The sequence below is a fragment of the Topomyia yanbarensis genome, chromosome 2, assembly GCF_030247195.1.
Source record: "Topomyia yanbarensis strain Yona2022 chromosome 2, ASM3024719v1, whole genome shotgun sequence".
Taxonomy (NCBI): domain Eukaryota; kingdom Metazoa; phylum Arthropoda; class Insecta; order Diptera; family Culicidae; genus Topomyia; species Topomyia yanbarensis.
In genome coordinates this window covers 165,198,609-165,226,073 of record NC_080671.1, presented here as the reverse complement: position 1 = coordinate 165,226,073, position 27,465 = coordinate 165,198,609, and the positions used below count along the sequence as shown (strand labels likewise).

The window sequence follows — 27,465 nt, the reverse complement described above, 5'->3', positions numbered from 1 at the left end:
TTTTGTTTTCCTAGAACTTTGAACTTCATCTAAAGTCCTATTTATATACGTTTGAGTTACTAGCGGTTATCAGCGGTCAGCGTTTCTATATCTGACGTTTACGATCCGACCGTAAAACTCCTTTGTGTGCGCCGATTATGCCAGAATCTTTACCAAAAATAACCGAAATTGATACCTCTGACTTTTTTAAAGCATTAGACTAATTGACGGTTCGTTTGGTTAGCATTTAAATTTTAAATTTTGCGAATGCGCCGTTTTCGTGATCGAAGTTAATAGCGTAAAAGCAACTTGTAACTTTCCCGAATAAACTATGCTTCTAAATTAAACGGTTTAGACTTGTTTTTTTGGGCTGTGCTAACGTAGGAAATCGATTCATACTCACAAAAACGCGACGCCAGACAGTTTTTACGCCGACCCGGAGGGACTCTGAACAGAGAAGATAACTCTGAACCCTACTCCTCTAAGCTCCATCAAGGAGTCCGACATTTGTCTGATCCCCTGGATTCCATTTGAAATGACTACTTCGGGGGGAGGCGTGCTAATACACTTCGCTTGATTCCAGGTCTAGCTGGTCGTGCTAGATTTAGCTGGTCCCATAACCACCATATCGGTCCTGCACGGCATGATATTCTACATGCACTTCTATCTACGTTGACCAGTTGGATGCCGTGGTCGATCCAGCGATTCCGGTTGGAGGATGGCTTCCGCTTCACTGGTACCCCGACGACCCTATACTGGTGGTTTGTCGCGTTCGGTGCTACTCGGCTTAGTCCCCGACGGTGGAACTAGCCTACAACGGCGGAGAGTTCTCCGACGAAAGAATGTCTCGCGAAACCGTTGACGGACGCGTTATTCTTGCTTCGGTGTAGTCCGACAGAATGCCGAGGTCAGTCCAGCGATTACGGGTAGAGGATTGCGTCCGGTTCACTGGTGCCCCGCCGATTCAAACCGGCGATTCACTACGGACTACTCGGAATAGTCCCCGACGGTGGATCTTTTCTACTCCGACGAAGAGTTCTCCGGCAGATCTTCCGAAACCGATGATACCCGGGCAGATACCGAGATCGGTCCTGCGATTCTGGGTGGAAGGTGACTTCCAGTTCATAGGCGTCCCGACGAACGGTACCAATCGACTCGAACTAGTTCCCGGTGGTGGGCCTAGTCTACTCCGACGGAGAAATTTCCCGACGTTTGAAATTGTTCTCGAAACCGTTATCTCGATGCAGATCGGTTAGCCCGAGCAAATACTCATGGGTTCAAACACCACACAGCCCCTTGAAAAGACCTTAAACATGGTCCGTGCCAAAATTCCCAACCATCAAGACACCATAAAATGGTCTCAATAACCCATAAATACACCAACATATGGTATTTTATATGGGATCTACCAGACCATGGTAATAGTGTTTTCATGGGTTGAACCCATTTCAAACACCCATGTCAAGCCCCATGAGCATGGGGGTTTTATGGACTTTCCGTTTGCTCGGGAGGTGCCGAGGTCAGTCCAGCGATTCCGGGAGGAGGATGACTTGCGGTTCTCAGGTGCCCCGACGACCTACCGTCGACGATGCGTGCGCTCAGTCTAGTCCCCGGCGGTGGATCTAGCCTACTCCAGTTGCGAACAGTGGTCTACTTTATCTCTCTTCCTCTGACTGACTTGTCAAATGCCATGGTCGGTCCGGCGGTTCCAGTTGAAGTGTAACTTCCAGTTCATCGTTCCCTCGATGCCGTGTACTGCTACGTTGCTGATCGTTGCTCCTCTCGCCAGCTTCCTTGCAATGTTGACATGATCTGAACGACTGTACTGTTCGCCACGTCCGTACGTACAATATTGGTCATGTTAATGTTCTCACCGACAATGGTTCTCGTTTCGTGTTGCTCGTGCTCGAATCGCGGGCATTCGAGGACTACGTGCTCAAGTGTTTCCTCTGTATCACCGCACGCTATGCAGAACGACGAACTCGCGAGGCCGAACCTGTTCAGATACTTTTTGAAACAGCCATGACCAGACAAGAATTGCGTCTTGCGGAAGTTCACCTCACCGTACGCTCTGTTCACCCACACAAACAGGCATGGAATTATTCGATGGGCCCACCTACCGTTTACAGCGTTATCCCACTGATGCTGCCACTTGATTAAGGTGTCAGATCGGGCTCGTTTACAGACTCCTCTCGTGCCTCGATTCCTGTAACACTCGCTCCCTTCTTCGAGTAGAAAGTTTATGGGAATCGTGCCAGCTATCAGCCTCAGACGAGATTGTTCGACACGCGCTAGACGCCCGCATGGCCATCAGCTTGAACGTGCTGTTCAGCCGAGATGTGTTCCTCTTAGTCTTGCAATGCCATAACCCAAGCAGATCCGGCGTATCTGGAGACACTCATCAGTAATCGCTTTTTACTGCTGCTGATCGCCGAGTTGTTGACCATGATCCGAGGTAGTGCCGAGAGCACTTTTACGGCCCTTCCGCATGCGTGGTCGATGTAGCTGTTGAAGCTTATCCGGTCGTCTAACATCACTCTCAGTTGTCTAACTTCTCGCTTTGAGTTGATGATACATGTCAGCAATCTCATAAAAAATGAAGAACACTACTTTAAATCTATTGTATAATGTGTTGGTTTACTGTAGATTGTCTAACTATTTTACACAAAACACCATGCGTCTCCATATCAGCAACAAAGGTTCAAAATCGCCTTAAAACTTTTTGCGCACCTAGGCGCAGAACGAGACCATGATATTCGAAAAGTAGAGGTGATTTCATATAGAATGTATACTATGTGACCGTTCCGAAATGATTCCGAAATTCGTACAGAATACATTAGTAAAAAAAGTATTTTGGATCTGACCACCTTAAACATATTTAAACTAAAAAGTCCTAGTTCCAAGCAAATTTACCAAATGTATTTTACTCATTATCAAAGTTCTTTCATTCCTCTACACAATGAAACTAGTTGTGCTAAAATCGGACCAAAATCAAAAGAGCAACATGCATTTGAAGTGAACAGAGCAATAGTGGTTTCGGAAATGAAAATCATTAAAAAATCCGGACTTTGGTACGTTTAAACTCGTGTTAAAAATCGTGTTCTTATCCAATGATCATAAAATTTTGAATATATATCATTCAATACATGAGAAATTTAGGAAAAATATAAAATATCAATATTTCAAAAATAAATTTTTGAGGTTTTGGCAAGCCTCCGGCCACTGTGCGTCGTCCGCAAAACCGACAATCTTCACGCCCCTGGAAAGGCGCAGCTTCAGCACTCCGTCGTACATAGCCTTCCAAAGAGTTGGGTTGAGTATGGAACCCTTTGGAACGCCCGCTGGTATGGTTAAACTTTTTCTTCCGGAGTCAGTATCGTATATCAGCGGCCGGTTCTGGAAGTAGCTCCTCACAATCCTACAGAGGAACTCGGGAACTCTCAGTCTGTGTAGCGAATCGGTGATTGCGGCCCAACTAGCGCGTTTTTACGTCCACTGTTACCACTTCTCAGTAGTAGTTTCCTTTTCTCTTTTGCTTCTGCGCAGCCTCCACAGTTTCTACCTTTCCGGAAACCGAACTGCATATTGGATAGGTCAATCTCTCCCTCTGTTGTAGCCTGTTAAGGATATTTCTTTCAAGCACCTTCCCGACTGTATCCAACAGTCATATCGACCTGAATACTAAAGGATCTCCAGGGGGCTTGCCTGGCTTCGACAACAGTACCAGCTTTTATCTCTTCTAGATGTCGGGCAAGTCACCATCGTCGACGCACTTTTGCAACGCTGTCCTAAACATATTCGGGTTCGACAAGATTACTGTTTTGGTTCTGAAAACTTTTGCCACCACCATCAGCTCTTCGTTGGTTACCCGAGCTTCTTCTTCGTAGTCATACTGCGTCCCGTATGACGAAGGCGGCCAGGCCGTCGGGTAATGCTGTGGAGATAACGCTTCTACGATGACTCTCATTCTCTCCGGGCTCCTATCCGGTGGTACTGCCAGTCCTCTAATCTTCGCCATGGCAATTCTATAGGCGTCGCCCCACGGATTTGAATTGGCGTTGCGGTAAAGCTCTTCTAGGCATGCTTTCTTCCTGAGCTTGATTTCTTTAATAAGTGCGCCCCGTGCCGCCTTATACACTTGTCTTGGGCATTTCTCTCCGCGACGTTTCGGGCTCTCAGCATCTTCCTCCTCTGCAGCATGCATGTAGGGCGGCAATCGCCGAATCCCACCAGAAAGCTTGGCGGCGATTGTACCTTGGTTTAGCTTCTCTTGACATGGCTGCATTGCACGCCGTTGTCACTTCATCTGGAGTCAATGTGATTACAATCACGCCTCAACGCTTCGCGAAGACTCTCTTGTCGAACTTCGTTGTTTTCCACCTCCGCTCGTTTGATTAGATCGCACGCGCTTCCGATTGTCTACTGCTTCCGATAGTGCACCGGATCACTTGGTGGTCGCTGTGGGTGTAACCCTCGCACACTCTCCAATTTAAACTTCCAACCAGCCCGGGGCTGCAAAAGGTAACGTCAATAACTGAATGTCGACCTTCGCATGTCTTTGTGTATGTGTGTTTTACGTGTGTGGGAAAAATGTCACTCATGTTTCTCAGAGATGGCGGAACCGATTCGCCCAAACTTAGTCTCAAATGAAAGGTACAACCCATCGGCTGTTATTGAAATTTGTATCGATCTGAACTCCGGTTCCGGAGTTACGAATTTAAGAGTGCGGTCACACAGAAATGTTTCCATATAACTGGTTTGATATCAAAATGATGCAAAACTTTATAAAATGGATGCAAAATTAAAATTATTGATATTTTATGCAATCTCGAAAAAAATTGACAAAGATTGACTTTTTTGGATTTTGGCAGCCCATCCATCCCTCCTACACTCCCCTCCCCCCACTCAAACACAATATCTTTATACCACCACTATATCACAAGGCATATCAAATTAAGCTGGGAGTGGTTCGTTCGTGGGTTTTTCACCCTCGTCACACACCCAACCCAGCATGTCAAAAGTAGTTAGCAGAAAGACAACATTGAACTAATGCTGATTAGGCTAAGTAGGGGAACATGGGGAGACTTGATCAAGCGCAAAATTCTATTTTCGGCTATGGCGTCTCCTATTCGATTCTTAATTTTTTTTTTCAAAAATATTTTTATACTTGTTTCGACCCCTTAAGGTAATTTTGAAAGTTTGGAGTAAAAAATCCTTTCCTTGCAGAAAATATTACGTGATTAATAAATTTGCATTAAATTATGTAATTTTTTATCAAACTTTGTATGGACATATCTACTCGACTACTAATTACTATTAAAGGACTAATATACCATCTTAATCCTTGTGAAGCAGTGAAATGATTTTACATAAACTGGAACATTGGAATAGTTATTACTAGAATTCGCATGAAATTGAACGCAATAACTAATGTTGGGGAGACTTTACCAAGATTTTATGGGGAGACTTGACCAAGTGGCGATCAGCTGAAGAAAAATACAAAATTCCTAATATTTATTATGCTTTGGTACCTACTGTTAATGTTAATCACGCCATAAAAAAAATCCCACCCCAAACATGTCTTTATATTTTAAAATTTGTAAGCAAAGTTAGCAATAGTGGGACTGATTTCGTGACGTATGAACATGCAATGCAAGCAGTACAGTTAATCCTTAAAAAAATGCATTTAAAAAATCAAAATTGATCAAATGCAACTCTTTTATATTTTTTACTGCTACCTAAGGATCTCGACAATAGGGAAAAAATAATTACCGTATGTTTTATGTCATTATTTTTTGTTATGATTTTTCCAAATTCTCTTGGTCAAGTCTCCCCACGCCTTGGTCAAGTCTCCACGCAATGGGGAGACTTGACCAGAAAAAACGATCACAGAAAAACTTTTGTAACTTTTCAAAAATTAAATTAAAAATTCTGCAAAAAATCATGAAGACGCGCAATAACTTTGCGTATTATGTCTGGAAGATTTTTGGGGGATTTAAGGCTTTTTTAGAGATTTGTGCAGTTTTAGCTGAGAACCTGGTCAAGTCTCCCCATGTTCCCCTATGATATTTTTTTTGTTTCAAGTGTGCACCGCCAACACGTACGGTGCAAAGTGACTAAGAATGTGATAGATATTTCCACATTTATATTGATTACACTCAGGTCTTTTTACGCGGGGAATACAGACCGCGTAAATGAGAACAGCGTAAATTTAAAAAACCGCCCAAATGTAAACCGCGTAAAGGCGTAGTTTCAAAAATCCACATAAATTCAAAAATCCGCGCAAAAAACGCGTGAAAAAACCCATATCGAATCAGTAATAGTTTAGAGAAATGAGAAAGGCACAATTGCACCACTAGGTGGATTAAAACAAGTTATTTTGTTCTATTTCAAGCTTTAACCTTTAAGGTAATTTGATGTTTCGGTGATCACCGAAACACATCAATCATATCAACGGTGACAAAAACTGAAAAACATTACCGTATTTAATACAGCAAAACTATCTGAGAACGAGTTACAGGGAATGAATACTTCTCCACGAAAATATATACACTGAAGAAAATGTTGCGTCATTTTTTACAAAAACAAAAATTCATGTTAAAAATTTAAATTGCTGAAAAACCCATTGTTTTAAATCTTATATATTTTGTCAACAAAAACCTAAAGAGAAAAGAAACATTTTGAATGTGATTGCATGATGGAGAACTTACCGGTAAATATTTTTTTCCAACAATAACTTTATACATGTTATCAAATTTCTTGCTAATTGACATACACAGCTGTAATTTTATTACAGAATATAAGTAAAAATATAATTTCAAATCAAAATCCATTTAACAAAAATCTTCCAAAATTCGAGAGTGTTTGAGATATTTGGAATTTTGCTACAACAAAAACAATCAATTCGTGTAATTATGCGCTTTTAAAAGTTATTCGCGCTACCCCCATATAAAATGTCAAAAATCTAATGTTTGTCGTTTTACAGATGTAAAAGAAACTTTTTCGGTGTATTTGGATCCTGGAGAAGTTTCAATAAAAAAGTTTGCCTAACGACAACTTTTGACATATTTCCATAATTCATACTATTTGCAGCCAAAAATGCAATTTCAATTTTCATTATGGTTCCAAAAGCCATAATAAATTAAAATGCTCATAGCAAAAAAAAATCTGGAATAAAGTGGTTCTCAAAAAATTGAAAACAATAAACATTAGATTGTTGACATTTTATGATGGGGTAATACGAATAACTTTTATAAAGGGCATAATTACACGAATTAAATGTTTTTGTTGGAGCAAAATTCCAAATATCTAGACAACTACAGCATTTAAATTTTTTTATTTTGATTTAACATGATACTTAGTATTATATTCTGTAATAAAATTACAGTTTTGTATGTCAATTAGTATGAAATTTAAAAACACATTATTGTTAGAAAAACTTTTTTCCTGATAAGTGCTCCATTATGAAATCACATTCAAAATGTATCTTTTCTCTTTAGGTTTTGTTGACAAAATATAAAAAAAATAAAAAAAGGTTTTTTTTGTAATTTAAGTCTTAAACAACACAACATTTTTTCAGTGTATATTTTTTCGTACAGAGGTATTCATTCACTGTAATTATATAAATAAATGTAAATGTATAAAATATGTATAAAATAGAGTAATCGACCAAATATCATTAGAAATTAAAGCACGTAGAAACGTTGGCGTCCTTTTGAAAAATTGCTCTTGTATCAAAATATTGCAATTTCCAGAAAAAAAATCATGGAAATTCATAAACCGAACACAACTGCAAAGTTTCGTTCGAATCGACGATGGTCATATTTTGCGGTCGGCCGATTTCTCATGGAATCCCTCAGGAATACCAGGAATGCTGCACAATTAAAATAGTTATAAAATAATAAACCATTGGAGGTATAACTATGACGTCATCGGCAATGTTACTTTTCTACAATATTGCTGAAGACTACAATATTCTATCTCTCACATTCAGAAAATAATTTTTGTGACACCCTAACAAGAAGAGTCACCCTAATACCAACTACATCTGGAGATGGCCTATTCGATACTGATTATATGTCCAGAAGACCAGGGATGCCAGGTGCACAGATTTATCTGTGTTTCACAGATTTCCATAGTTTTCTGTTTTAACGCACAGATTTCCACAGCTTTCTTCTAGAATGCACAGATTAGCACAGATTTCTCAATTTTTTACCTTGCGCTTAATTTTTGCCACTCGCAAAAACCAAAAAAAGGTCACACCACATCTTGTTTTCAGCCAAATTTGTACGTTTTCCGTGACACAGATAGACACAGATTTTTAAATGGGCCGCGCACAGATTTTTCAAAATATCACCTGGCTTCCCTGGAAGACACTGTAGTTCTAAAATATAGGGTTTAGCCACAAACATTTTTCCTGAATTGTGAATTCGGTGCACTGTGCATTGGCTAGAAATGTCCTACATGAACATTTCAGAATAAAATAAAGAGGGTAATTATATAATAATATATTTTACATTTTGAGATTACTGCCATCATCATGATCTAGGACACATTGTGGCATTGATGATTGCGTATAATATATGTATTTAGCGTAATAAGCAATGACCTATCCTACACTTACATATGTATATGAAATCAGTTTATTACAAATTTTCTGTTTTACAAACTAATTCAATTAATATTGTTGTGAACTTCCACTAACACACAAAATAAAATTTCTACATCAACATATTTACATATTCGTTATACAAGCCATGGTGGCTCAGCAACCTTATTTCAAAAAGTACAATAAATTAACATTTCGCATAAGAAGGCTTAAAAAGGACAAATCGACTTACCTTAACGAATTACACCGCCTCTGACGTATCTCCACAAAAATGCGGCTTTCTTGCGAAATGAAACTGCACCGCACACAGAAAAAACGATCGAAATACACTGACAAGCTTCCGGACGATGGCGGGCACCAAAATCACACACTGATTTTCGCTTTTACTGTGCTCAGGTTTTCATTCACTTTTCGTTTCACCAAATTCAGTTCACCGGTGACAATACAATTCACTAACGGCCTCTAGTAGGTATCTAAATGGCGTGAAATGGGCGATAAACATAAACAAAACAAAAAACCTACACCTGCACAATGAAAAAAAATTGGAAAACTGTTGCGTTACGGCACGACGTTGTCTGCTTTTATGACCGCTTAAAGCTGTCACAATGAGTTAATTCCGGATCCAGAAGCGACAATAGGCGCCGTTATCACGCGACGTTCCGCTCAACTGGCGCCCTAATTCGACGGTTAGCGATAGAGCGATCGTCACATCCTATATTATGGCCAGCAGCATTCGGTACTAGGTAGTATTTACATTCGATCGCGTGCTACCCGATGGCACTGAATATTGCACTGCACCGACGATTACGACGACGACGACGATGATCAAAACACACGAAGTAGAAAAAATACAGCAACAATTAAAAGGCTTATCATTTGGTTCGTTATTGTGGTATGGTACTGCGTTGTAGTTTCTTTGTATTGTTCGCGGGATCGGAACTGTTCGATATACAGGACACGGCTTAACGTCTGCACCACCAATCGATCGTCGCGATCACACCGTTCAAACAGTGAAATATATATTCTAGATATATGTATGTGTGTAATGAAGCGAAGAATAACTAAACAGATGAGAGAATGGGGTTCTAAATGAGTGTTTATGGATTACGTTTGTTTTAGCAACCGTGGCACGTTCTATGTGCATTCGATGCAATTGTTGCATACGTTAGAGGATTGGCAGCGTTTGTCCTCAGCTACAAGGATGCATGAGCAAGTAATGTGAGTACGTATGCAGGTACTGCTCAGTATGTCATTATTATTCAACTACGGTTACTATTTGCCAATGTAAAATAATTCAATATTGTACTGGAACCAAACATTGACTGGAGATTTGTAGGGTGTGATAAAACATTTTTACCTTGATATTGTATTCTTAGGAGTTTATCCTTTCTCGAAATATATGGTTAGCCTTTAAAAAGAACTTCGAAACGACATTCTTATAGGGTAATAAGTATATTTTAATTCTATTCATATTCCTGACTTTATTTTTCATGTTCTATATTGTCAAGCTGCCAAATTCAACCAATCAGGAGCTAGAACATTTTGACGTGAAATTGGGACAAAAACAACCCACTTAGTATCAATAAGCTAAATGTCATATGGTGTGGTAATCCAGTTCTAACTGAATGTGTTAGTAGGAGAAAAAGATAAACAATCAGGATGAATTTGTTGATGGCGCAGATGTGATTTTTTTGCACAGTATACAATATTCAGCAATTTCATGGACACTATGAAAATTTCACGCAGCCTCTCGCAATACCATCAAAAGCTTTGCCTCGGTACTGCCCCACTTTACAGGATTTACAGGAGAATTATCACACGATCAACGTAAAGAAGGTCGGTTCAAAATTCACCTAGGTCGATACAAATTATAACAACTCAAACCAACTTCTTATATTTATCGAATTAAGATTGGTGAGTTATGTCAGAGACATAACCAGAGTAATGTAGAATAGGCTTTAGTCTGTTAATTCAAATGCAGCAATTGTTACTATTGTCTGAAATGATTTATTAAAGTCCGATTTTTATACACCATAGTTACCGGCAAAAATATTGACAAAAAATCCGAGTATAGTGTTCCAGTGTCGTAGGTAGAAAATGGGGGGGGGGTATAAGAATATTTTTTCTATAGATATACAATATATGTATGTATGTTTTTTAGAGGGCAGAAAAAATGTACAAAAACCAACAACTGAAGGAACGGGTTTTGATAGGGGAGACTGAGAAGACTTGATCCCCGGGGAGACTTGATCCCATCATCGTAACTCAAAGGCGGATCAGAATACATACTTGAATAGTTGCGTAGTTTTATCTGAAAATAAATTTATTTAATGCCAACAAAAGAAATTGGACATGTGTAACCGATTTTTTACCGATTTAAAACAAAAAATCTCAGAAGAACTGAAGATTTATTTTTTAAATTTACAAACTTTTATACAATTGATAAAATCACCCACTACATACTATACTTTTGCATACAGAATTACAGGAGAATGTCAATTTTATGAATACGTTATGATTGAGCTGACTTTTTTGTTGAACTATATTTTTGTTAAAGTTTGCTGAAATAGATGCTATGGGTTCACTTGATCCCTTCAAATTCGTGTAGATTTGAGCCCCTTCGCCATGCTTCATACACACAACTGAACATAACCAAATTCACAACAATAATTTGTTAAAAATGAACGCTTTATCATAAGCGGCCCTTACACGTTCAATATTTTTGTCGATACTAAAGTATTGACAAAAGTATTGCACGTGTAAGGGAAAAAAGTTGTATTGACGATGTGGATTTCAAATGGGGTTGAAATATTGCAATATGGTCAATACTGGTATTGACAAAAATATTGAACGTGTAAGAGTCGCTATACAGAAACTTAACTGTAATTGTTTACTACAGTATATGAAGCAACCATGCATCCCACATTTGACATTGCTTAACCATAACATCAGATAACTTTTAAAATAATTGCACGGAGATTTGGGGAATTCGTAAAAAAACAAATAAGAGATGCGTAATATATAGTAACAAAAATAACAATATCTAATCACAACAATTTAATCAATACCGCAATCCATTTATAACATTGAATAGGGTGTGGTACCTATTTTTATCCTATTAGGGAGGGTTCCGATTTATTACATTATTTATTAATTTCATTATTTCAGCTTTTTATTTTGTTATTAAGAGCCAATATAGTAACAGAAATGTCATGAGAATGGTGAAATTCTTCTGCTTAAGTACAGCAAAAACTCTAATCGAATACGTCAATTATCACAATACCATTTTAGCCAATGCTTTAAGCAAATATGGTAGACGTTGCTTTAATCAAAGGCTTCAGATGGTTAGAGTGATAATAGAAACATGGCAAAAATAGGCTTATTACCCTACATGCTCTTATAAACACGCTTTCAAAGAGGAATCAAGTGTCCAAATTAGGGATCAAGTCTCCACTAGTCTAAGAATTTTCCATTTTTTGTTGTTTTCCAGAAATGCTTATAGCTGTTCTGTCCAGTGTAATATTTCCATTCAATTTTTTTATAATTAGCCGTCATCCCTAGAAACTATATAAAACGACAAAAAATACTTAGTTTTTCTATCATCTCAAAGAGATGGATTGAAAAATAAAAAAGAGGATCAAGTGTCCTCAGTCTCCCCTAGTCACCCGACCCGCTAACACAGACTAACAGACATAACACTCGAAAACAATGCTTCGCCCACTTTAACGGTCATTTTAAATAGATTTGTAGTTGGGACTGTGGCCACATTTGAAACTATGGCGCCACTGACATATGAACAAGCATATGGGAGATAGACCAATAGTGAAAAATTGTTCCCAAACCTGAGGGGTAACCCATCAGCAAATGTGTGTTTGGGACTGTGAATAAAAGGTGGAGCTAGTGTTCTGGGAAAATTGCCGAAACGATGTTTCTTGTGGCAAGTCCCTCATAGTGTTATGTCTGTTAGTCTGTGCCGCTAATACAACTACTCTTGCACGGAATCTGATTTCTCCCCGGCATATCCTTACGGCATTACTTCGGGAAGATTTTTTTTATGCGCTCAGCACACATTGCTATCCAACTACTTAATAGTTACTTTTTTCAGTAGGGTTACAACACCTATCCTCGACACCCTACCAGTTTTCGACCATCAACACTACGTGGCAATTTGTAGCTGTGGGTCGAGAATTAGTGCTCTTCTCCTACGAGGGCAATCTGGGCGGTAAACTTCAGACTGTCTAATATACTGGGCCTTTGTTTTCCTATTGCCATTTAGTACCACTTCCTCGTTGAGCTTCCGACCTGTTCGCGAACTATTCGGTCTAGTTCCTGACGATGTATCTAGCCTACTCCGACGAATAGTTCCCCGGCGAAAAAAGTTCGAAAGTGAGCCAATCAGCCAGGCGCCGAGGTCAGTTCTGCGACTCCGGTAGAGTAGGGCGTCCGGTTTGCTGAAGCCCTGGAACGACTGGTGGTGTCTCATCGCAGTCTACTCAGTCTAGTTCCCGGCGGTGAATCTGACAGCGAGAGTTTCCTGGCGAAAGAAGATCTCCCGATACCGATTCTTCGTTGGTTTTAGTACCACAACTTCTTGAGCCCTTTGGCTGCGTGTCCGATGCCATTTAGCACCGCAAGCCCTTTAGTTTCCTTCTTGTACCATTTAGCACTACGGTTTACTCAGTCTAGTCCCTAGCGGTGAATCTACTGCAGTCTATTCGACTAGTCTTCGGCGGTGGATCTAGCTTACTCCTACGGAGAGTTCCCTGGCGGTGATTGCTCTTCTGAAACCGTTGCTCGATGTCCATCACGCCGTTTCCGCTATAAGACGGCCATGATCTACATCATGACTCTGTCGACTGCGTTTCACGTCTTTACGTCGCTTGTCATTCTGTAGGCTACATGTCCGGTCTTCCCGTTTTCAGTGGCTTCCTGCACGTCGATTCAAACCACGGACATTCGAAGACCACATATTCCGGTGTCTCCTCGACGGTCTCACACTCCTGGCACAATGATGACGTTGCGTACCCGAACCGATGAAGATACTTCCTGAAGCAGCCTTGGCCCGACAGAAGCTGTTTCAGGTGGAAGGTCATCTCTTCGTGCTTTCTATTGACCCAGGTCGACAGGTTTGGGATGAGCCGATCGATTCTCATCATCTTTCTCACGTTTCTGGCGTTTCATTGATTGTAGCACTTGGTATCCTTCGCCAGGGTGATGGAGATGAGGATCATCTCGTCGATAACGCATACTGCCTCCGAAGATATTCTGTACGCAATCTCAACTCGTGCGACCACTATCCGTAACATCATATTCAGATTTCCGCTTGGTTTTCAGCACTGCACCCCAGGCAGGAACTCCATATCGCAGAATCGATGACAAAATACTAGATAACAGACCGACTTTTCGCAGCTGTAATCAACGCAGTTGTTAAACTTCAACCGGTCGTCGATTGTCACTCTCAAATGCTTCAGCACACGCTTCGATGCCCTTCGACCGTGATCTGTATCCGCTGAATCGCTTTGCAGTTGCTGACCAACAACACATCCGTCTTGTTGTGAGATATTAGCAGCTTGATCCCGTTCATCTAGCTCTCGATCGCGTCTATTGTCTCCGCCACCGACGCTTCCACTTCTCCAAGTGTCTCCACACTCATCACCGTTAATGACACGTCGTCCTCGAAACGCACGATTTTCACTGTTCTGGGCAGCCGCAGTGTTAAGAGCCCATCGTACATCCCGTTCCAAAGAGTTGGACCGGGAAATGGAGCTCTGAGGACGACTCGCATTGACTTCTGTGCTTCGTTCATCTCGTACAACAGTACTCAACCCTGGAAGTAGTTCTTCAGGATCTGGCTCATACGTCTGTGCAGCGCTGCGGCATTGGCCTATACGAGGCTGGATGGCCTGGTGACTTCCGTGACTTTGGCAGCAACACCAGCTTCTGTACCTTCCCCATTTCGGGGAAATTGCCATCATCTAAACACTTCTGCAGTAGCATCTTGAACATTTCCGAAAGCATCGCAGCTTTCAGCATTACGTTTGGTATTCGATCCGGACTAGGAGCTTTCTTTGATTTTAGTCGCATCGAAGCTTCTTTGAGCTTGTTACTTGTCACTCGGCTGTGCGCTTCTGTTCCTTCTTCTTCGCCGCTGGTTGTTCCTTCTTCTTCGCCGTACGGTGTCGGTGACCAGGTAGTTGGATCGTGCTTCGCGAAGAGACCCTCAACGATTATCTTTAGCTTACCCAGCTGCTGTCGACGGACCCTCATCTTCGTTATGACGACTCAGTACACGTCCCCCAGGGATTTGCGTCTACTTCTCAGCACAACTACTTATGGCAAACTGGCTTGCTAAGCTTGATCTCCCGTTTAAAAGCGTCCCTACCTTCTCGAAACATCGCTTGCGCTCCTCTCTCACTCTCCGATCTTGCTCTCTGAGCCCGCCTTCTGGCTCTAAGACGCCGAAGTGACTCAACAAAGAGGTTTTTGTTAAAGACTTTCGTCTTCCACTTTAGCTTGCCGGTTGCCCTTCTCCGTGCTGCAGCAGGGTTCCATTGGCCGATGCGGTAGCGAATCGTCTGGTGGTCGCTATGGGGATAATTCTCGTACACTCTCCAGTCCATGTTCACCGTCAGTCAAGGACTACAGAATGTGTCTCGGTACCGATGTCCGTTTCGTGAACCAATAAGCTTCTAATTTTGTCACGATACCAGGAGCCATTTAGCTCCCCGCTTCGCCGCGTTGTAGTCCTCGGCGTAAGACCTCCTACCTCCACAACGAGCCATCTGGTAGATGTCGATGTTGGCCGCCAATTTTCACTACAAGGAAATATTCTCACAAGATAACTTTTGCTAATGAAACAATGCAAATGAGAATTCCATTTAAGGGGTTTCCACACTGTAGAATTAAAAAAAAAACGATTTTCCATTTAAAGGGCGAACACGAAATTATTGCGACACATTCAACAGGGCATAACTTTTTTACCATTGGGTAAAAATCAACCAAATTTTGCACACTTTCTCATTGATGTGTATTGTTTACATGCTGTCAAACTCGAAGTAGTGTTTTTCGATTTAACCAAAAAAGAGGTGAACCAACGCGAGTCGAGAGAACAAATTCTTTCCAAACACCTGGAATTTCCTGGCCTGTCGCACCGGCAGTTGGGAAAAATGTTGAACATTCACCATTCAACCGTCTCCAGAGTGTTGAAGCGGTTCCAGGAGCGGTTGACGTTGGACCACGGCAAAGGAGCTGGAAGAAAACCGGGACCGGAGAACAAAAACGCGGAGGGAAAGGTGAAGCGGATGATTAAAGCAAATCCCAACGTCTCAAGCTGTGATTTGGCTAAAAAGATCGGCATGTTGCTGAGCTACGTCCAGAATGCAAAGAAGAGAGCTGGATTACATACATACAAGGTACAGAACTTCCCAAACCGCGATGAGCGGCAACAATCGACGGCTAAAACTCGGGCACGGAAGCTCTACGAGAAGATGCTGACAAAATATGGCTGCTGTGTGATAGACGACGAAACGTATATAAAAGCCGATTTTAAGCAAATTCCAGTTGGAGTTTTTCACCGGCAAGAGCAAGTTCTATGTGGACGACAAATTTAAGAAGAAGAAAATGTCGAAGTTCGCCTCCAAATATCTCATTTGGCAGGCCATCTGCTCTTGCGGACTGAGGAGTGAGCCTTTCGTGACAAAGGGCACAATAAATGGAGAGATGTACAAATCTGAGTGCCTCGAGAAGCGCCTTTTGCCGTTCTTGCAGCAGCACGACGAAGCTCCGCTATTTTGGCCAGATTTGGTATCATGCCACTATTCTAAAAGTGTCCTGGAGTGGTATGAGGCCAATTCTGTCCATTTTGTTCGAAAGGACATGAATCCGCCAAAATGTCCGGAGCTACGGCCGGTGGAGCAGTACTGGGCAATGAGGAAGCGGGAACTTCGGAAGAGCAAAAGACGAGAAGGATATGTTAAGAAAATGGAAAAAAAATTGAGAAACTGGTACTGAATGACACCGTAGAGACTTTGATGGAGGGCATCAAGCGAAAATGCGTTCAATTTTACACTCAAGGCTCCATCGATTAACTTGTCTTTTGATTTTTGAAGTAAATATATGTATAAAACTACCCTAAAAATTTGGTTTGATTTTAAACATTATAAGAAAATTGGCATGACATTTTCGGTGTCGCAATAATTTCGTGTTCGCCCTTTATTAGTCTAAAATGTGCTTTAGGATGATAAAAATGATATTCCAAAACTATACGAACGACGAAAACTAAACATAAATATTCAAATTTTCATTTCTGCCGAAACGCCTTTTATGTATATTCCGTGTGTACTGAAAACTTTAACCGAGTTTTTCTCGAAACCACTTTTTTGAGCTGGCCGGAAATGTAACTCAAACAAATGATTTTTGATCACTTCGAAATTTTCACAGTATATTCAAAATTGATTTCTCCAGCGTCCTACGTAGGATTTAATTTTTTTATTGCTTAATTTTTTTCAATTAACAATTTTGTGTCGATTTTTATGACATTTTCGGCGTTTTACATTTCTTATAAAAGAAATGTATAGAATTCGCTCGAACTTTCAAGATTTTTTCCGAGGCCCGGAGGGCCGAGTCTTATATACCAATCGACTCAGCTCGACGATTTGGGACAATGTCTGTGTCTGTGTCTGTGTGTGTGTGTGTATGTAACGGACAAATTCTCATTCGTGTTTCTCAGTAATGGCTGAACCGATCTTATCCAAACCAATTTTAAATGAAAGAACTAAAAAACAGTATGAACGCTATTAATTTGTTTTTGATTCTGATGTTTAGTTTCCAAGATATGAATGTTTGAATGCGTAAAAATGGCGTTTTTTGCAGTTTTTTTTTAATTATCTGCCGAAATTGACAACATAGATTAACAATTTATATGTTTTTAGACAGCTTTAAGGAATACCTTTCGAACAAGCTATAGATTGTTGAAATCGGACTATTATCAAAAAAGATATTTAACATTAAATGCGGACGAAAGATTTTTATCATTTACCATTGCCAGAAATATGACCAAAAACATGTAATCTATTATTAACGCCAAAACGGCTTATTTTAGGTCAATAGTATCTTCGGAGAATTTAATGGAGGTAATATGCCCTTTCTTTTGGTATTGTGCTTTTGCTGATTAATCCCCCTATGAGTGAGATATTTTCACAAATTTTCTTGGAAGTGATTATATCGAAATGATGTCTTCAGCAAATTTGTAGCTCTTACTTTTGCGAATAACTTCACTAAAGATTTTAAATATCTATTTTGAATACTTTAAAAGTTATGGCTTGTTGTTTGTTTATTACTCTTTGTCGCCTATTTATTGTTCAATATAGTAATAATCCATTGAAATAAGCTAAACATTATTTCGATAAAACGAATTTTGTATTTCATTTTACTATCTACAACCGCTAGAAATAATCACCGAACACTTCCAAGTTGTCTGGAAGGAACTTGATAACTTATCAGTGCCAAAATGTTCATTTGTGCGAACCTTCTGACTGCAATTTTTCTAACTTATGACCATCAGATCGATCTGAAACATATCGGAAAATGAAAAGCGAAATAAATAACTCCAAGCAACGGCGTAGCCAAGAGAAGGTTTTGGGGTTTAACACCATACAAATCCCCCCCCCCCCAGCACACCCAAAAAAATATTGGATTGAAGTTTAAAATTTATTGATGCAGACTGATTTAATTCAATATTACAATAACAATTATCTGATCCGTAGATTGATAACCTGTTGTTGTAAACATCATGAGGACTTTTGATAAATTATCGGAATGGGGTCCTGATATGTAACTGATCTATTGGTCTTGATTTCACAGTTGTCTAATAGCATCAATATCAAATTCCTGCCTGAACACATTCCAATAGAAAATTCCAGAGTTCTGTAATCAATCATAATCCTCAGATTTATTTTCAAATTGAGCTCGTTTTTGTAGATATGTACTGTAATAACGGTCTTTTTTTAATAGGAAGCGAAGTTAAAATCGATTTAATGTCTATGAAACATAGAACTGCTCACCAAAAAAATGCATAACTTTCAACATTTGCTAAAAATGTTTTTGCCTTTCTCTTTCACTCTAAAACTCGTCAATCCAACTCCGACCCGGAGAGCCGTGTGTCAAATGCAAATCGACTGAGTTCGTCGAGATCGGAAAATGTCTGTGTGTGTATGTGTGTATGTGGAAAAAAATGTGACCTCTCTTTCTCAGAGATCGCTGAACCGATTTGCACAAAGTCAGTCTCAAATGAAAGGTACAACCTTCCCATCGGCTGCTATTGATTTTTTTATTGATTGGATTTTCGGTTCCGGAGTTACGAGTTGAAGAGTGCAATCACACAGCAAATTCCAATATAAACTGAAATGAAAAATTTTCAAAATCAAATTTGTATTTTTGATGCCAAATGACTTTAAAATGCATGAAACATTGAGATATTTGACAAAAATTGACTTTTTTGGACTTTGGTACATTTTTGTCTTTCTCATATAGAAAGGTTATGCAATCACTCCAAAAATCGTCAATCATACCGGCCCGGAGGGAGTATGCAGTGAGGGGTTGCTACTTTAAAATTAAAACTAGTTTTAAATTTCTTAACAAGATCAAAATTTTCGGCAGGACCTGGACCTCCCAGATCTTTCTCCATGATCCGCCACTGGTTTCAAGCGATGTTTCAGTATCACATAGTATCTCAAGATCATGGTTGTCGATCCGTTGTATGTATGTGCAAATCGTACTGAACTTGTAATATTCATTTCCACCATTGTATTGAACATAACCAGCCATGGAATCGTAGTCGGGACAAATGAGACAAGCACAATTGCACCACTAGGTGGATTAAAACAGGTTTTTATTTTGGGAATGCGTCGAGTTGAGACGGAAACGTAATATGATTAATAACGAGGATAACGTCCTGATCGATTTTGATGAGCATTTGATTTTTGTTGTATGACCAATTATATGTATAGGTCAAATGTTTAAAAACAGTAATTTAAGGTCAAGATAGCATGATTTCAAGTAAGTAGAAACAAAGTCGTTCTACACTCGTTCAAAAGAAACTTCTTCGAATGCTGAATATCTATTATAACACATTGAAACCCCGATTTTATCAGCCAAATATGAACATATGTTTGATGGGCTCTAGCAGACGAACAAGACTGAATTCGAGTAAATCCTTTCTTGAGCATGTTTTCCTTATCATGAAGATATGCGCAATGTGCGAAAATAAAAAGTTCATCATAATCAGAAATAGTTATCAGACTACATCAAGGGACGAGAAGAATATTTTAACAGCTTCAGTTTATTATAAAGAAAAAAATTGCCCGATTTAGTCAATGTCCCCATTTTGTCAGCCTAAAATACACCATGAGATTGATAAAAATGGGTCTTTATTGTATGTAGTATTCACTGTGTTTCACATTAATAGGTACATTTCATTTTTGGGGATTTTTTATTGCATCGAACTACAACAATTTTTAGGTAGTTTTCAAGGGACTATAGACTTCTTCCAAAATTTGGCGAACCTATTCCAATTCGTATACCAATTAATTGGTATATTTAAGGGTTTATATGTTGCAGATAGAGAAAATACTGAATTTTTCAGCTTTTTTCCTACACAATATAACGAAAGCTTATTAAACAATTTTTCCTAATAAATTTGTGAAAATTATAAACTATTTGAAATTTTTTAATAGTTTTATTTTTTATTTAACCGTGATTTTTTTAATAAATAGTGACCATCGCTTCACAACGTAGTCTATTTTTCATGGCTTGCGGTGAGCACGATTTCTCGAATTGCTGAACTGAAAATTATGGAATAGAATTGAATTAATTTTTAGTATTCTTTACAGACCCGCTGGTGCCCTAAAACGATTTTCAGAGCACTGTGCACCCAGTGCATTAACGCAAGTGACGGAAGGTTATCGAAAAGTTTCGTGAAAATGAAAATTCCAGTAATGATGATGATTTTCCCAAACGGTTCGTTTTCGTGAGGTTTTTATTTGTTCTTTGGCATTAGGATTAGCGATAATAATTTAAATCAAGGATACTACTGGGAAGTCACCTTTAGAAAAAGTCGATGTCGAAGTAAAATTTGAAACTATGCACGCATGCACTTCAGAGATAGCGTGATATCAGGAGCTGCGATTTCATTAAAATTTTCTTAGTTCTCAGTCGCGTTGGAAATTTGAGTAAAGTATAAACTTCAAATCGATTCAAAAAACAAATTTCGATTTTTTTGGCTCAGTACAGTGGCCCCTTCAGGAAAATTCAGTTTTCCCACCACAATTTTGATATTTTATTAACAGAGCATTAACAATAATTCGTTGGTATGTCTATTTTATGGGCCATTTTTTCGCTATCCCATTGATTTGGTTTGATATTTCTAGCGCTGATGTTGTCCTATGCTGATTTGAGCGATTCTCTGAGTCCTGCCACTATCCCATGTAGTATGTGTTATCAAAAACATCGCGAAGCATCAAGTTCTAAATGTTCTCAAACGATATAATATCCGAAGAGTGATAAGAGTTATAAGAAATGTCTCATCACACTGTTAGGTGGATTAAAAACGTTTTTTACTCAAAAGTGCGTCATTTCGCGTAAAATAAAAATATCGACAAAATCCTTCGTATGTCGCTTGCTATTGACATGAGGAATCAGAAGAACTTTAGTCTTTGGTTCCAGGTCCCCGCCCCACCCCCCCCTCCCCCGCTACTTCACCACTGCAAGCATCCACATAACTTCCTGAGTCTAACAATTTCGGTATTTCACCAAGGGGTTCCTCTAGAAGCACGCATAGCTCTGAAGCGAACTAAGCTCTTGAATTTTGTTAATATGAATGAGTTTGTTTTATGCATGACCACATTCACGTCAGTTGGAGCTTGAATAGTTGGAAATAATCGTAACCGTCGCCAAGTCCACTTCACAGAGGGCCTAGTTCGTACATTCGGGATTACGATATGTAACGATATCTAGTGAGATGTTCAAATGATCAAAAAATGAAATATTTATGATCAAATAACGACAGTTCGAACTCATTCGGACGAGCCAGTTTGCTAACTCATGCGCGGTGCTATCAGAGCAGAGAGTTACATCTAACACCCCTTCCCTGCTACACTGTGCAAATGTTGGGTGATTTCATCTATCGAGAATATGCAGATTTGTACTGCTTAGGTATTCCATTAACTCGGTGCCTCTCAAATTGATATCTAAGTTGCCCCAAATTATGTGGTGAGTGTTTGCATCACTGCCGATTATGAGGGGAAATCCATTTCTGCCACAGTATGATACAACCCTTTTGAAATAATCAGAAGGGTATGGTTCATTATGCGGCAAATATGCCGAACAATAAACGTATTTCTTGTGTATGTTATCATACTGACTTTGACAGCACAAATATCGCGAGTTGTGAGGTCGGATATAAAGAGGACCCGAGACAGGAATATTGTCAATAAAAATATTAACAAGACTGCTTGAATACATCAATCCCATTTGATTTCTACATTATCAATATTTTCAAAATACCCTTACACCATCAATATATTGATCACTAATCGATTTGTTAACAATATTTCTGCTCGCGTAGGGTCCACTTAAGACGTGCGTCAAAAGCACTATTCGCAAGTACACATACATGCACGAGGCACTTCACGTGGATTTGTAATGCCTTTTTTTGTTGAAAGCTATGAAGACGGAGTTAAGCAGCTTTCCAATATAAGTTTCCTTTACGACAAGACGGTTCTTAAACCAAAGCTATAGAAGCTTTTCCTTTCTGCACAAGGTGGGATAGATTTATAGTTGCTTTATGTGTTCGCTGAAGATTAATTTGCGCCACTCTAACCATACTTGATGACAGCACTACACATTACATCATTAGCACTTGTTGTGCAGTAGCTAGAAGATACCGAACACGTTGGATTAACATCGCCTATAGCGAACCCCGACATGGGTATTAGGGACATGACCACCATTTGAATCTCATGCTTTGCGAAGAAACAAACGTCGACTGTGTCAGAGATTCGCTTAACACAGTAACGGCAAGACCCATGACACTCCGTGCGCGACTGGCATATTTTAGTCCTGCAAATGGCTAGCAGTCTTCGGTACGGAAAAACGCCTTGACTTGAGGACCTGCTTTAAGTTGTCGGGAGTAAGAACCCAGTGGTTCAATTCTTGGTTAGGAAACTTCAACCCGCCGGATGCCACATGGCCTCTAGGTTGGTTTCGTCCGGAGAAAGATAATAGACAGTTATCAACCTCCTAGTGGACCCCAGCCAGCTGTCAGTTCACACACTACATGATCACTATCGACGTTCGGTTATCAGAAAGTCCTGACATCAATGACATCGGAGAAATATCGAGAACCTATCAAATCGACCAGTTTTGGAGCGCGTTGCCCAATTCGGGCCTTTTCAAGTGTGCTTCTTAATAGCATTTTGTGGTACATAGGTGTTACAGATATCCATATTTACTTCTGGCTGCGCCGATATGTATCAACCTATCTGTTGTTGGTGGTGGTTGAGTGGAGACTCTCCTTACTAATAACTAAGCAAAAGATTTCTTCGTTTGCATTTACCTCCCCGAAGATCAGAGTTTTAGGTTATGTTTTCTGCATCCTAGTATATTGCAGTGAAAGCTGCTTCTGGCATAAGTTTGGTTACGGTAGCCGTACGCAGCTTAGATGCGAACTGTGTTCCGGTTTCGGCTGTATCTTCGGCTGCTTTACTGGAAACCCATTTGCTTCCTGCATTTGTACCGCAAAGAGCCTTACTAATAAGTGCGAATTTGCTGAATTTTCATATTTACCGTTGCTTAAGATTAATCCATATTCGAAAATATTCCGCTTCTATTAGGATTTTTTTAATTCTAGCTTTCATTGGTCTCTGTGCGCACTGATTGTTCGATTGCCGATACTAATGAGGCGAATCAGCCATCTGGACCACAGTCTATTTTACATATCAAAGACAACGGTCACGATACTCAGTGTACTTTTTGCTTCAGCCCGAGCGTTCCCCATAGAATATATATCCATGTACCATTCTCGGAACCCTTCTTCAAAAGAACCCCAGAGAAAAATCCGTAGAAAAAATTCTTTACCGTACATTTTATCTACCGATCCGTACCTTTAAATCCGTACATCTAGGGAGTTTTCTGCAGATCTTACATAGCTGGATGGAAAGTAGAAATGCAAACCGTGGGTGAAAGGATTGTACTCGCGCATATGCAAAATCCTGGGTTGTCGCATTGCGCCTTGAGAAAATTTTTACGGATATACACACAGGTTTTATTACGCGGGACATACAGGCCGCGTAAATGAAAACCGCTCAAATTTCAAAATCCGCGTAAATGAAACCCGCTTAAATTTCAAAATCCGCGTAAATGAAAACCGCGTAAATTGCAAATTCCGCGTAAATGAAAACCGCGTAAATGAAGACCGTGTAAGTTTAAAAATCCGCATTGATACCGCGCAAATTAAAAAATCCGCGTAAATTTCAAAATCAGCGTAAATGAAAACTGCGTAAATTTCAAAATCCGCGTAAATGAAAACCGCGCAAATTTCAAAATCCGCGTAAATTTTAAAAACCCAAGTAAAAAAACCTGAGTGTTCTTTATTCGGTCATCTCAAAGGTCCTCCGAAAGATTCAGGAATAGATGACAGTGGATCACAAGTCGGTAGATGGACGAAAATCGGGAATTACACCAAAAAACTGACAGAGAGCTTTTTGCTCATTTAAAGCGGAATCCAAACATTTAAATGCGGGAGTGGGTCAAAAAATGTTTCGCAATAATTCGGCTAGAGGGCTCCGAATCGACTCAGGTTGAAAACGTTCAAGGCGCAGAATTTCCTTTGGGACATTATAATCAAAAACCATTGAGAGGGGTATGTGGGTATCGGAAACGATTGTATAAGCTCCAATGGAGGGCGTCAATCAAAAAAAAAAATGTGGAGCGTTTTACTGAAATTGATCCTAAAATTTATTCGCAATATGTAAGCTGGAGTAAATTCATGTTCTGAACTACTGTAAAACTTTAGTTTCATTTCGAGAACTATAGCCATTTTACCAATAAATCTGAAATGTCGCTATAATTAACGGCTCACCCTTTAGCATCATTAATTATTAAAAAAAACCTCCCAGAAATATATCGAGAAACATCTCCTTCAACGAATGCATTTGATTTTTTTTGTGGATTAAGTTGTACATCACAAAACAACAATTTCGAGGCGATTCACTATCACTTAGTCAATTATCCTGATTCAGCAAAAAAGCATATTCAAATGTTTATTAACTGGACTTTTGGTGAATAAAATAACACTCTTTGTATCGCCGAAAGAAAACCTAAAAACAGGTCTTTCGAATTAACCTGAAGAAACCCTCCATTCAGTGCCAAAGTAACATTTTTTCACAATAATGACCAAACGAAGCGGCGATTTTTTTTTTCAAAATATTTTGAAAAATTGACGAAAATGATCACTGTTGCTATGACACCCGAATTCCTTTTTAGAACCCCATCGCCTCGCACCGAACAATCAGTTTCATTCTTATTCTGCTTCACTGATCGCACACATCACACAACGCCGGCCGCACTAAACCACCACTACCAACGAATATAAACACGTCAAAAATATCATCCACCGTGTATTTCGTAGGTGGAACAGAGGCAACAGGGCCCGCGCACTGCTTTGTTTTGATGGATCTTGCTTCTTTATTTGCCGCCAGCTTAGCCAACGAAATCACGTCACACTGTACCGATCGAGCCAATATCGCTACTGCTCACTGCTTAAGTTTGATTCTGCGATGGTGGTATGCGTAGTTTCTCGCACTTTAATCCAAACGCTTATGCGCAAGTAAACGACACTCAACACAAAGTGGAAACGTTCTTATCCGACCGACCGAGCGACCGCTGTGTGACCCATCGAAACGAAGATGAAACGGTGGCGAAACGATGACGGCGGCGAGGATCGAAAGATGCTGCGCCAAGTGACACACATTCGACGCGTCCGTACACACGGCAATCACTGGCGACGGGTTCAACGAAATATGGAAATTTTCCCCTCCTGTACCTGTTCGTGATCAGGTTTTGCTTGGCAAACACACTTTCCGACACTAACCGCGACGATTTTCCGCACCTATTTGAACGATTTTCGCGCTTTTCCAGTCTATTTATTGACTCTTGGCTCTTCTAGCTTCGGTCAGCACTTCGGGTGACAACACGCACCCCACACCGCGAGGCGTCGAAAAAAAGAATAGTGGTGGCCCGTGCAACGCACCGCGGTTCGATAGCAAATTAGTGCTATCCAGCGAGAGGAAAAAAAATGTCCCTATTGGGCTAACAAATTTCCAACCAAAGACACTGACGACGAAAGGGGGACTCGAAGAGATACAGAAAAGTCAGCTTAAGCCCTGCTACGGCACGACGACTACTAACGCGGTCCACCACCACCGCTGGGAGGAAAAGTACATCACCAAACCACGCTCTCGTGCGGGGCTCCATGTATGAGCGTTGTGAGCTACGGACGCGAGATATGATATGTATATACAGTACTATCCGCCGGAGATGGTGTAGTATCATACGTAGGTACCACCAGAACCCACTAAGTAGTCGTGGTACTGCTGCCGAGCTGCGGAGATAAAGAGAAAAAGAGAGCCGGTCGCGAGATAAGTCGCAACTTGTATGAAGTGTAAGTGCAGCATGGTCGCGAGTTGCCACAATCAGCGCCGCATGATACGCACACAACCGTTGGGGGAGGCAATGTGTTAGTACTAGCGTTGGTGCGCTATTGGAGCAGGTAGAGGTGATCGTTTCTTTTGCATTTCATGAACATTTTGTTAGAAGCAGTGATCATTTTTCACAAATTTTAAAAATACGTTGAAATAAAATATCAGTTTTTCGTTTAGTCATTCTTGCAAACAATTTTGCATACGTTATTTTAGGGCTAAGATGGGGGGTGGGGGAGATTCTCTTAGGGTTAATTAGAAGGCCCATTTTTTAGGGTTTCCTTTGGCGATACAGATAATAGTAGTTTATTCAGTAAATGTCCACATAATAAACATTTGAACAATATTTTCATTGCTTAATTGTAATAATTGAGCGAGTGGCAGTGAATCTCTACAGTCGCCTCTAAATTGTCATTGTCGAAATTGTCATTAACGCAAATAAATCAAAATACATTCGTTGAAGGAGATGTTTCTAGAGATATCTCTGGAAGGATTTTTGTCATTAATATTAAATCATATTGGTAAATCGGCTATAGTTATTGAAAATAAACCAATGTTTCACAGTAGTTCATTTTATGTATTTATTCCAGCTTACATATATCGATTTAGTTTAAGGATGAGTTTGAGTAAAATACACGAAATTTTTTGTTGGACGCCCTTCATTAGAGTTTGTACATTCGTTTCCATTTCGTTGTTCTGACCATTCGTCATGAGATTCGCCTCTCTTTTGGTCTTTCCAAGTTCGCACTTCATCATGGTACAATAGCTTTCGGTCGGACGGTGATAAAAACAGTTCATGTATTTCGGAACAAAACCATCAAAATAATCCACATACCACTCATACTCGGCTGGAATAGTGACATGACACCAAATTAGGCCAAAACGACGGACTTGGGACCGGCAAAAAACATATTTTAGAGGTGCACAGATTTATAAATTTTATCATTATTGGTGCGTTTGGTTATGAATGGTTAACTATGTTTGTCACAAGTGCATATGGCCTGCCAAATTAGGCTCTTCGAAGCGAATTTCATCAGCTTCTTCCGTTTGAAACGGTCATCCATAGCAAACTTGTCCTTAGCCTGGAAACTTTGGGGGAATATTAAAATGGTGCACAGTGGTCCA

At 40.0% G+C, this 27,465-nt stretch overlaps 1 protein-coding gene across 3 annotated transcripts in view; it reads right to left on the bottom strand.

Moving 5' to 3' along the window:
- Positions 1–25,984, bottom strand: part of LOC131682018 (cGMP-dependent protein kinase, isozyme 2 forms cD4/T1/T3A/T3B) — a 589,291-nt gene extending 563,307 nt beyond the window's left edge. The window contains exons 1-2 of one of the 3 annotated variants that reach the window (XM_058963167.1): positions 25,968–25,984; positions 8,820–9,060 (exon numbers count right to left, since the gene is read on the bottom strand). The gene's annotated coding sequence lies outside the window, so the exon portion shown is untranslated. The other 2 variants (XM_058963165.1, XM_058963166.1) reach the window with 2 other exon arrangements.
- Positions 25,985–27,465: the final 1,481 nt, after the last annotated feature.